This window comes from Hermetia illucens, chromosome 2, assembly GCF_905115235.1.
Source record: "Hermetia illucens chromosome 2, iHerIll2.2.curated.20191125, whole genome shotgun sequence".
Lineage (NCBI taxonomy): Eukaryota > Metazoa > Arthropoda > Insecta > Diptera > Stratiomyidae > Hermetia > Hermetia illucens.
Window position 1 is genome coordinate 178,604,476 of NC_051850.1, and position 12,211 is coordinate 178,616,686.

A 12,211-nucleotide genomic window follows, 5' to 3' on the forward strand; every position below is an offset into this window, starting at 1 on the left:
AGCACTTTTCTTTGTCTTGTGTTTTGTGTTTTAGTATTCTGATAAGGCTGGGGGTAACAAACGTGGAGTCGGTACCGGACTCCGGCTGGCAGGTACGGCAAGATGTGCTTCCATGATGTGGGACACGGTTTCTTTCAGGATCTTGACTCCGAGACTCCGGAACTACCGGATCAATAGGAGAATGATGTTTTCTATGAGTCATTACAAGCAGTACAGGGGAGGCTCCCTAAACATGATATTGTGATTGTAATAGATGATCTAAATACCATTTTTTTATTCTGACAACATTTTGCTTGGGCATGTGATGCGGAGGTATAGTCTTGGCGACCATAAGAACATCAGGGAAGGATTTGTAGACCTCTGTAAATGTCCTCGCCTTCATCGGGGGTACACTGTCCAAGCACGGGGCTTGCTCCAAGGTCAGTTGGGTTTCGTCTGACCGACAAACGTACAAGCTAATCAGACCGACCATATTGCAGTAGATTTAGGAGTTGCTCTTCAAATGTCCATAAGGACAGTGCTGCTGTCATCGACCTCAAAAGGGATCATCATCTGATGATCTTTTATCTTCACTTGGGTGTCGCTATTGCTTGTAGGGGAAGAGATCGTCGGCCCACTGCAATTAAATCCAGCCTTTCTCTGTGAACCAGTTGCTGCAGAATAATTGCTGCTGTTGCCTATCGAGGAACGCTTCGAAAATTCATTCGGCAGAGAACAAGTTGGTTTCGGCTCGGGATCCTTTTTTCCTCGATTTCAAGAAAACTTTCGAATGCGTAAATTGCGAGTTTCTCTCGTGCTCTACCCAGGAGGCGGCCGGAGCGAAATCCACGAGGCCACTTCTAATAAATTTTATATATACTATTGACACAGACTCGGTCATTTCATTGTTGAAGATCCTAGCCCCCTTTACAGATTCAATAGCCCCAATTTTGGACGCTGTTTAGCGAGCTAAGCAAACCATTAGCAAAATTAATTGTCTGTGTATGGGAGACCTGATCCAGAAGCTGGACAGATAGATCTGAACTTCCTGTTTAAGCATTAGAATAGTAAGTAGAAAATTGCCTTTCTCTTAAAAGTCAGCTTCGTCGGCCATATTCATGACAGTGCTTTCGGCACCAACTTGATTGTAGTACAGTTCGGCAAACTGAATCCCATCGGACTTTAAAAACAGAATAGTAAATAGTAACCTTCTTCATTGCTAACGTAGTTCGCTACGGAGGTAAAAGTGGATTTAGTGCTGTTCAATGAACAGTATCCGGACTCAGCCGAACCGCTGTCGCTGTGTTCAGCGGGCGCCTGACTTCGGGTTCAGGACCACGGCCGAGGGGACAACTTTGTCTGAATTTGGTTTATAGAGATAATGTTTTTCAGCGATTATGTCAGCCTGGGATGCGAAAAAAGCATTCTCGACTTCAGGTCGGAGTTAGTGGTGGCATCAGTGGACGGGTTAAGAGTTCTGGAAAATTTTCCAGCGAATGACTATCAATATATCGCATTTGAAGTGGTTGAGGCTATCCCTCGACGTGTGCTAGCCCCGCGCTCTTCTGCGCATGAAATGTCACAAAGGTGAACATCGGAAAATTCGCCAAAGCTCTTAGAACAGGGTGGGGAGCTACTTCTCGACGCATTCAACACTTATCTGGAGGGGGTAATTTTCCTTATCGCAGGGAAGTGTTAAGGCCAGCGTATATCAGTTAAAGCAAAGGAGACCTTGAGCTGCCGTCTTCATACCGATCCTTTTGTATGCTTGATGCAGCCGGGAAAATGATCGAAAAGCTCATGAGGAGAAGATTCGCTGAAGTGGAATGTGGTGCCAGGGACTTATCCGCAAGAATTCAGTTTTAGAGCAGAGAGATGCATAGTGGATATTGTCATGGAGGTTGTGGATAGTATTTACCGAACTCAGTTGAGCTGGCGCAGGGTCGTTGATGTCGACTCCTCGTGATGCTTGATGCTAGAAGTGCCTTCAATTTCTTAAGGTTGCAGATCTGCTAGGCAAACTAGAAAATTTATTTCACATGACGGGCCAAATTTTGCGCATATTGAGGCCTTATCAGGAAAACCGCTCCTCCTCTATGAGACCCTGGGGGCCAGAAAGGGTAAACACTACGTCGGAGCTAGCACAGGGATCTATTCTAGGACCTCTCGAATACTCCTTACGGAAGCCTACATGCCAGAAAAGTCGGGCATATTGTTGAATTGCCACAAAGCAGGCTTGGCACATTGATGTGATTGGTAAGCAAACCGTTGAAGGCTCATTGTTTTAGCTTTATAGTAGTCATTTTGACTAAAAAGAAAATTCTGACCCTGAGTTCCTTATCGATCGGCGAAATTATTGAAGTGTCAAATCCAATGGTTCTGCACCTTAGGTTGCCTCTTGACTTGAAGTTGAGCTTTTTCAAGTAAATCAAAGCAGCAGCGGACAAAGTCACAGTTGGAGTTTCGGCCTTAAAACAGTTGATGGCAAACGCTGAGGTGCCTACCATGAAAGCAGACGTCTTTTTATGAACGTAACACAATCCGTTTTGTTCCATGGCGGGTTTGGGCTTGGGAAGGAGGCGTGTTCTAGTTGCTTCGTGCAAGTGTTTTGGGGGTGATGTCTGCCTATCATGTTATCTCAGAATCGGTAGTGATGGTGGGCGCGGGAATGATTCCCGTTGCCCTTTTACCAAGTAAAGTAAAACGATTTAAAAGTGCAAAGGAAGAGTCTCAAGGGAGGTGGTTGCTCGAAGAGAACGGCAACATACGCTCGGGTGGCAGATCGATTGCGGGGCTTATCAACACCTTAGGTTCGTAGTTGAAATCATAGTGAGATTGATTATTTCTTTACCCAGCTTTTAAGTAGGTATGGAGTTTTTTAGTGTTCAGTGTTAGATTGAGAAGGCACGATTCCCTGCACGATTGTTTTGCAATGAGGTGGGGGACGATACCTATTACATTTTTCCTCTTTTGGAAGTGGGCATGGAATTCATCGGCAATTTTACTCAGATACAGAGGAGCTCTCTATGGATAACAGTTGTCAGAAAGATAGTGAGGAGCGCTGACAGATAAATCCATTTTGCGCATCATTTTCAGGTTCCTATTGCGAAGAAGATAGAGCTGGACCGGTGGGGCAGGGGTTCTTTGAACTAACAATTCCTTTCCTCCCCTGCCCTCCCCTCCTTTTGGTTGAAGGAATTCTCTGACTTCCTAAAGCCAGGTTGGCTCAAAGGTAATGTGTGAAGTAGTGAAGTTCGATTGGTAGTCCGACGGTTTACCGTTATGGAAGTCCAACATTGTGGATAAACACATTCACTACTCTATCTAAAAAAACAAAAATATTTAAAGAATGGGAAATAAAACATAAGAAAATCCGCTTGCACGGTACGAAAACGATATTCTAAGTTCGGGAATTGGAACCACTTTTCCAATTTTAGAGCGGAACATGCAAATAAATTGTTTGATCTAATTTCCGAGCTTTTCCAGTTTCTGCGGGCGGCTTTTGTATTAGATAAGTTGCTTCCACATTTCTTGCATTTTTGGAAAAGAAGATCTGATAGGTAAGATTTAGTTTGTAGCGTCCTCTCTTTTGTGACTGACATTTCCTTCTGTGGTGCCTTCCTCTTCTGTTTTCTGGAAGATTTAAGCAATAATGCCATGGCCAAGCCAGCTGTCTTTGGGTTTCCAGTTTCTCTAACTATGCGATTTACTGTCCTGTCTCTGTGGGGGAGCATAAATCTGGTGGGAACACGGGATTGACTTGACTGCTCAAAGTCGCGGAAGTCTGTGACGCCTTACCGCTTGGAGAGCACAAATTCTTAGCTTCATATTCATATTTTGGACACTGATAGTGTATTTATTTATTATTTATTTATTTATTTAATGAGGACAATACACAGAAAGCAAATTTCTTATTACATATTGTCCTCAGAGGGAGGAGCAAGTAAATGGCATATTTTGCGCTTAAAGCTAGAGAGGGACATAGAGTCAAAGGAACCAAGCTGTAGGGCATTGTAGGATCGGCAAAACCTCGGGATCGGAGAGTGAAAGTAAATCTCGAGCTCGGCGAAGGGTACATAAAAAATGTCCGCATTACGTGTGCTATGAAACGAGGCGATACGGAAAGTAATATCCGAGTTGGCGGAGCAGTCCATCAGACCATTGCAGAGTTTGAAAAGAGTACACATATCAAGGAAGATACGGCGTTGATGTAGGGAGGGGAGATTGAGGGTGCGGAGTCGTAACGGATAATCAACCCGTGGAAGGTTCTTTTTATGAAAGAGGGACCAGGTGAATTTGCGTTGTACAGCTTCAAGAGCGCGGCCGTCACGGATGCAGTAGGGGGACCAGACTACACAGCAATATTCAAGGATGTTTTTGACAAGGGAATTGAAGAGTGTTAAGGAGGGCTGGATTGAGGTAAAGTCGGACGAGGAACGTAGGATAAAACCAGACATTTTGGAAGCTCTATTGATGATGTCAACGAAGTGGGAATTGAAACGAAGTTTATCGTCGAATATTACACCCAGGTCTTTGAAGGAGGTCAGTAGTGAAAGGGGTTGACCACTGAGAGAATAGGAAAACGATGATGGGGAGGGTTTAAGGGAATAGCGCATCCAGTGGCATTTGTTGACATTCAGTGTTAGCTTGTTGACCGAACACCAACGGCTAAATTATCAAGGTTGGATTGTAAGAGAGCACAGTCCAATGGAGACGAAACAGAGGCAAACAATTTAAGGTCGTCTGCGTAAAGCAAATACGGACAGGTGAGGATGGAGGCGAGGTCATTGATAAAAAACAGGAAGAGTAGGAGGCCAAGTATAGAGCCTTGGGGAACACCAGAGGAAGGAGAGAAGGAACCAGATGAGTGACCATGAAAAGAAACTTTCCAGGAACGGTATGAGAGATAAGAGGAAAGCTAGTGTACGGCCGTCTTATCACGTCAAGAGAATTAAATGAATTTTTATTGCTATATGCAGATATAACGGTGCGATGGTCGATGTGATTGAGGTGTCAGCTCCCGGTTGCCGTCATGGATGTTTTCGTTTGTCTAAAGGAAATAAAGATATGGTCTAATAAATTATTGTGTGCTGAAACTGCGATTCCTCCTTTATTTGAAAAAAGGATGAACCGTCAATTATCTAAAGAGTAAGTCTCTGTGACTGAGTGGCTTCTGGAGAGCTATTACCTTTAGCGTTTGCAGTTTTAACTTTTTGGTACACTTTCGCATTAACAGCGACTGACTGGTGAATGTTTCAATTAAAAGGCTAAAGTGGCAGTGTGTAGATCATTTTTTAAGAAAGGTGGGAGGAGTGTTGCTACCATTGTTGATTGGGAATATTATATGTAAATGTTAAGTTGGGGCAAGTTTGGGGGAGACTTAAGCATTTTTGGCATCAATAATGTGTAGGCGTAGTTAATTCCGCTCTGTTTCGTTTGAGGGCTGTAGTGACCAATGGTTTATCTTGAAGTTGACCACTAAATCTAGAGAAAGCACTCGTCGGCTTCCACTTTATATCTTCTTCTGAGTTGATAGTGAATTTGTGTAAAAATTCTTTCTTTAGATTTTAGGTAAGCATGAAAAATGGACATGAAAGTCAGAGGCTGTAATTTGAAATCCATTTTTGAATGAATCAAATACAAATCATGCTTTCGTTAGTGCTGATTTTTCCTATCTGATTTTTAATTTTCATTCAATTCTTCCAATATCTCTCTACTGATCATCCTACCAAATCCATTGACCACAACGCTCTGTTCTTATTCCGGCCCTGTATTTTTAGTCTAAGATTAACTATGGGCTGTCTATAACTTTGATCATTCTACGCAGGCTAGATGCCAACTTACTTCAGTCAGTTTACAATGCGCCTCCGAGAATTATCAGCGTGAATTTCAAACTGCTCGCGGCCAAGTGAAGAAAAAAGAAAGATTCGTGTGGTGCGCGGTTTGTCGCAGTTGCCGTGGTCGCGGTCACCATCGCCGCTATAGATACTTCCTGCGGAAGGCCGAAGCCGTTTCGTAACGCAATTATCCTTTCACTCAGGAGGTCCGCAAAGGATATGATTTTAACGGAAGTCGATAAATACATGCGAGTTTCATTTTGAGTACTATCGAGTGATACTAAAAGTCAAGAGGTAAAGTTATTACTATGAATCGGAAAAAGCCACCAAAAATAGACATGCAGTGCATCACATCGTCATGACTGCTGTCGGCTGATTGGATTAGGAGAGTGATGAAGTTTGAAAAGTGTCCTGAGTTGTGGTGTTGGAAATGTCCTTTTCAAGGAACTTATCGATTTCCTCCAATGTGCATTACTTATTTCGGGAATTCCAGTCATTTGGACATTCTTTTGCATAGTTTCATTCAGTTCTCACACATAAGCAACGCTAGTCCGATTACTTGGAGTATTATGTGATGGGATCACAATTTGCCGAGTGTGTTTGAATCACATTAGTTTAGATTGAACGATTCTATTTTTAGTGGGCCGCAAGAAAACAAGAAAAAAAGGCCGACATGCTCGAAATTTATTTATAAAACGCAATCTCTTCTTTCGAATTGTGTCGTTCATTTGTCCCGCTCAGAGTGGACAAGGCCTGTGAAGACATTTTTCAATGATAATATGGACGTGGTTGTGATTTCCAATACTATTTCTACTTTCTTTCATTCGACATGTCCTTTTGGTCGGATCAAGATGTGATTCTGGACTATTTAGTCCGGATCTAGATCGCAGGAGTCCAACCGAAGGGACCCTTTTGGTATTTTTGAATAGGTGGCATGTTCGACTTATTGTTGAATAGGTTGTCAACTTTGGTTCATATTTTTGAAGAGGCAAAAATAGGTCATCCGTCTGGTTACTTTGTTCTACGCTTCAGACGGCACCGAAATAACACGGTTTGTCGATAGAGAATGTAGGACTCTTGCGTACATGTGTTACTAAGTGTGCTTAATGGTTTCCACTAGGCACGTTTCTAAGTTGATCGTATGTATAGTCCTGCCAGAGCGGAAACTCGGACACTTGAATGACATCCATATAGATGGGTTGGTTCTATTCTAATTGCTATGAAGAAATATTTTTTTAAGGCTTTTCGCCTGTTTGCCTGTCCATATGTGGTGAATGCGGCGAATAAATTTTCTTTTGACAAAAGTGATGAGATTTGAGTCTTTTCTTAGAATTATGCCCACCTAGCCCGGAATTGTTTATGGTCCGAATGTGCTTCTTTGAAATTGAATTTATCTCCCTGAAATCTCCTTGAAAATAGTCTCTATTTATTCAACTGTCAGTTGCCTCGTGACAGGCCGATTCGATTGTATTTAACACTTTGAAGGGGCGATGCTCGGAGTGGTTGAGCGGTAGTCCCTTGATAACGTTACCCCGGATTCAAAATTCGCTTCGTCATGGATGTTTATATTCATCTTTCTGCTATTCCGCTATTGTTGGTTTGTCGAGCAATTAGTGCCGTGATAATGAAACTGGATGACAGTTTCTGTCAATGTGTTTGATCTATCATTACCGACTCTTGTTAGACCTACTCCTCTCATCTGGAAGTGGTGTGACTGAAAGTGGTCACCCAGGTGTTGCGTCAGTTTAGCCGGAACCGCCTGTACATACCAGTGTCATTTTCGTTATAATTCGTACCTATGATAGGGGATTGACAAAGGGACGTTGTTTCAAGGGCAGAGGTGGGGCAGCATGTAATGAGTTACCTGCACCCTGGTCGAAACTCCAGTAGCTTTTTGAGAAATTCCTACGCTTTGTTCAGAAAGAGGGATCCGTTCATCCAAAATGTGGAAGATGCTTTCTCCTCAATTGGTTTCGTCCCATGATCGACAGAGGATGCGAACTCCGGTCTTTCACAAGCAACAACAAATTGTTCTGGGTGACACTTACGAGAACACCATGGTATTCGCATACAGCACTATGCAACGCAGTATATCCAACAGCCTCCTGTCCGTCTCCTATCTCATGCGCCGGCTGGGAAAGCTATTTTTCAATATCTTCAACCCGCTAATGAATACGATTCACATTGCTGGCAGCTCACTGAACATCTCTGTTTCGCAAGTGTCCACTATCCAGAAGTGATATTAAAAGATTATGCGCAAATTGTGAATTAATGTGAGTCGGCCGGCAAGAATTCATATTTGGTTGTGATCTTTAAATTTATGTAAATATAATGCACATGTGGCTATTTTCACCACGATCCACACACTCACGCTCCCTCCCTCTCACTAAGATATTTTTATTCGGACTTTTCATTTCCTCATTAGTTCAACGAAAAATAGGAAAAAATAGCGAAGCAATGTATTGGGGTGATTCATAAATGGGTTAAATGAGAGCGAGATGATCTCGTCGGTCGCCGAAAGGAGGGAAAATTTCTTTTTTATCTCGTGGAAAATTATATTTTTGGTAATGGTGCTGACATGGAAATTGAAATGTATTGCACTTTTGTGAAGAAGTGAGTTAGTTCGGTCAGATTCAATCGCGCCATCGACTCCGTAATAAATGTGGATTGTTCAACAAGTTCGTATGTAGAAATACATGAGATTTTCATGTGGAATTTTTACGATGACATTGAATTTGGGCTGAGCCTTCTGCTGATCTGAATGTGAGTAAGCTGGGCTTCTGCTTCCAAAATTGTATATGTGCTGCTAATTGTTTACGAAGCTTGTTTACATCATGTCGATTGCTGCAGTCTTGCTTTGAATGTTTAGGCTTCCGTATTGATACAACACAAGCGTCAGCCTGGAGTATCTAAAAATATCTGACTCTTGGTTTAGCATTTCGGAGAAGATTTTAGGAGATCTTTGCTGGAAGGTGTAATGTTTCCTTTTTTTCGCGACAATCTAGAGCAATCTAGAACAGAAGAAACGTTTTCCATCAATGAAAACGAAATTGTATTATGAATCATGTCATCGTGCAAATTGGAGTAGGTGTAGGACTGTTCGGATATTTCGTGCGTCTTATAATCTGAAAGTGTTTTATTTGGGGAAGTTGTCACGTCGAGGAGGAGGCTAGTTCGAAGGGTGCATGTGTAATGCGGTACGAAAGGAGTTCATGAGTGCAAAAGCGAGGGATTCCGCATGACGGATAAACTGGCTAAGTTTACCCAGTTATAGTACTAAGGAAGTGACAAGAAGTTTGTGCTCTTCTACTATTGGTATCAGATCCTTGGAGTTGAATTAATTCCAAAGTGTTTAGATCCATTAGTCCATGTTGAACCTGGGCCGCAAAACTTCTAATTACAAGGCAGGATTAATCGAGGGAAATTGTAATAATTAATTTGACATTGTGATCGCCGACCGACCATCCCGAGTGGCCGGAGATGACCTACAGAGAAGAGCTATCCCAAAAGCCTAAAAAATGGCTTGACCTTGAAGGTTCGTCTGAAATTTTTGAAGCTACATTGAAGTGCTTCGTCGACACGTGCTTGCACGCCTCTGCGCCAGCCAGACTTGGGACTGTCGGGAGTGTCCTTTGAGCAATTCGATCCCTCACGTGCCATTATACAAGATTTCACGTGTTCTTGCTGGCGCGAGGGTTCCAACCGGATCCTGAAAAATATTTCGCGTGCCCTTAACGAAATAAACACACGCGAGCTAAACCTAAAAAAATTAAAAACAAGTGAGGAAACCGGAAGCTTGACCCTTCAGGTATGAAAGGTTTTGTCTGTTTCTTTTATAAAGCTATTTGAGTGTCCGGATGGCTCAAGTGGTTAGAGCGCTGGGCTGTCGTAGCGGAAGGTCGCGGTTCAAATTTCGCTGGGGGCAGAGGAATTTGTTATCGTGATTGGATGTCGGACACCAGTCGACTCAGCTGTGAATGAGTACCTGAGTCAAATCAGGGTAATAATCTCGGGCGAGCGCAATGCTGACCACATTGCCTCCTAGTGTACCGTTACGGTCTTGAATGAAGTGTTCTAACACACTTCAAGGCCTTGATCCAATATGGATTGTTGCGCCAACGATTATTATTATTATTTGAGTGTGCATTTGTACCCATCAGTACCTAGTACGTAATATATGCATAAATTATGTAAGAATATCCATTTTCTCGTAATATTAACATTCAAAATCTTGAATTTGCAAAGAAGCGATAATTTTGATCTGCTATAACTTTGTTAGGAATAATCCGATTTCCACCAAACTTAGTAGAATCATGCTCTATCGTTCTCAGATGAACTCAAGGCGGGTTTTGCAGTCAGTTATTCAGATTTTTCAGTTAGGTAGCTTCTGAGATTGGGTCCGTGAAAGACATGTACATTTTCGACCCCCGCACTCCCCACCTTTCCAACAAGTGTCAAAACTAAGATCGGCTTCAGAAAATACCAACCGCGACCTTTCATTTGATACCCCACATGACTATATTTGAAGAAAAAAAATACATCCTCCCTCCTCATTTGCAAATGTGGGACCCCCGTACCTGATTTCGACGTACAAGGGACGTAGAAGGTTGTAACTGACTGTAAGCGTGAGCGCTCATAGTTCCCCTTTTCCTCCAAATTTGGTGACGATCGCTATAACCGTTTGCGAGAAAAATGCGTGTGACAGACAGACAATAAACCGATGTTTTACACAAAACCTTAAAAACGGCTCGATTTCGTATGTGGAGCCGAGTGGCGCGATCGCAAAGGAGTTTCCAAATAAATCGGTTGTGACAGACAGACAGACGTTACCTCGATTCTAATAAGGTTTTGTGTTTACACAAAATCTTAAAAAATAGGGTATTTGCATTCATTAGCGGGTTTGAAATCTATTATCAGCTTTTTGAATCTTCCATCAAAAACAGAGCCCACTACGGGTTATCTTCTACTTCTTTCTGGCTTTCCGCTGGCAGAAATTATTTACTAACATACAACTTCCGCAACGCAAAGAATAGCGCATTTTCGGATGCTGAACCACTTGATCAAAACTAGCGAGCCTGTTTTAGCTTGTCGGGCTTTATTATTTTTTCAAGGAGTCGTTATTAGCTACCTGTTCAATAGCCTGTCATGCTATCCCTTGGTATCTGTAATTCGGAATATCGTCTAAAATGAATAAAAATCTTCCTTCGATTTAGGCAACTCCCCACTTCATTGATATTCCCAGATATTCTGAACGGGATGAAAGCATGCCATTCGCATTCAATGAAGTTCAATTACATGAAATCGTGCATTTGCATTTTCCAACATATACCCTCGGAGCGATTTTTGGAGCTGCGCTGTGTACCCGACCTGGACCGAGAACGTTAAGAGTGAATCTGCTGTTGAACTGCGCGTATCTCTGCTCGCAGTTCTATGAGGTGGTTTAACAATTGCTGAAAAAGCTAGCTGCGATAAGCGTGTTTCTGCTGCTGAAGGCGAGGGTATTTGTATAACTCAAGTTGCTTCCGCGGGGCATGGTGTCGAAAGAAGTCCGGCGTAGACCTTTTCAGCTGCGGTGTGTAATGGCTGGTCAACCGTTGCCATTAATCGGTTGAAGAGTAGATGGTAAGCGTCTTATCCATTAGCGGTTCAGAAACTTTGGTATTGTCGAAATACTGTTGGCGGCTGAGGAACCAGGAGGGTTTTTCGTCACCCATGGAAGTGCTCTCCATGAGCTGCCTTGTTTTCTTCTCCTGGCTGGCACCCAACCGCTTTATTAATTGTTTACGTAAGTGGATATATGAGTTATCTGCCATCGACTCCAAAATTATGTCGCGAACTTGGCTGACATACCACGGTGGTAGCACTGCTATGGCTTGGAAATATTGCTGTTGTAGGTCTATTATGTTACACCTATTGCCTCCTTTATTTTGAACCTTTGTGATGTATGGCAGTCATTCTTTTTTCATCCTCAATCCATCCTCGCAAAAAGAGTTTATCACAAGTTCAGCATTCGGAACGTTTTTAAGAGATGATACTAGAAAGTTTGGTGTAAATTCTACTCTTATTAATAACGTTATTGTAAGTCGAATTTTCGTTTTGCGCTTAGAGTAGGGACATCGAATTGGTGGACCTCGGCGAAAAACCGGGATGTCTGGAGTTCCTTATTAAGGCAGGCCTAGACCGGATGATGACGCTTAGAATATTTTGAGGAGGGGGCAGATGGTTCTCAAAATATAGTATTTTTACTTGTTAGCACTGATAAAATCCTGTTAGCACTGATGAAGGGACCAAGTATTATCGTTTCTGGCTGGGAACCCAAATTGCTACTTTGTAGGATCTATTCTAAGTGCTTCTTCTGTTTAACGTCGTGGTTAGTGAGATCTGCGGGCGGTATG

General features: G+C 42.6%; 1 protein-coding gene across 5 annotated transcripts in view; it reads left to right on the forward strand.

The window, feature by feature from the left end:
* Positions 1–12,211, forward strand: part of LOC119647589 (ubiquitin carboxyl-terminal hydrolase 47) — a 40,167-nt gene that overhangs the window by 7,351 nt on the left and 20,605 nt on the right. Inside the window, exon 1 of one of the 5 annotated variants that reach the window (XM_038048600.1) lies at positions 5,836–6,110. The exons of 3 other annotated variants lie outside the window; for them this stretch is intronic. The gene's annotated coding sequence lies outside the window, so the exon portion shown is untranslated. Of the gene's footprint in view, positions 1–5,835; positions 6,111–8,442; positions 8,580–12,211 lie in introns of those variants that run through there. One more of the 5 variants, XM_038048603.1, reaches the window with a different exon arrangement.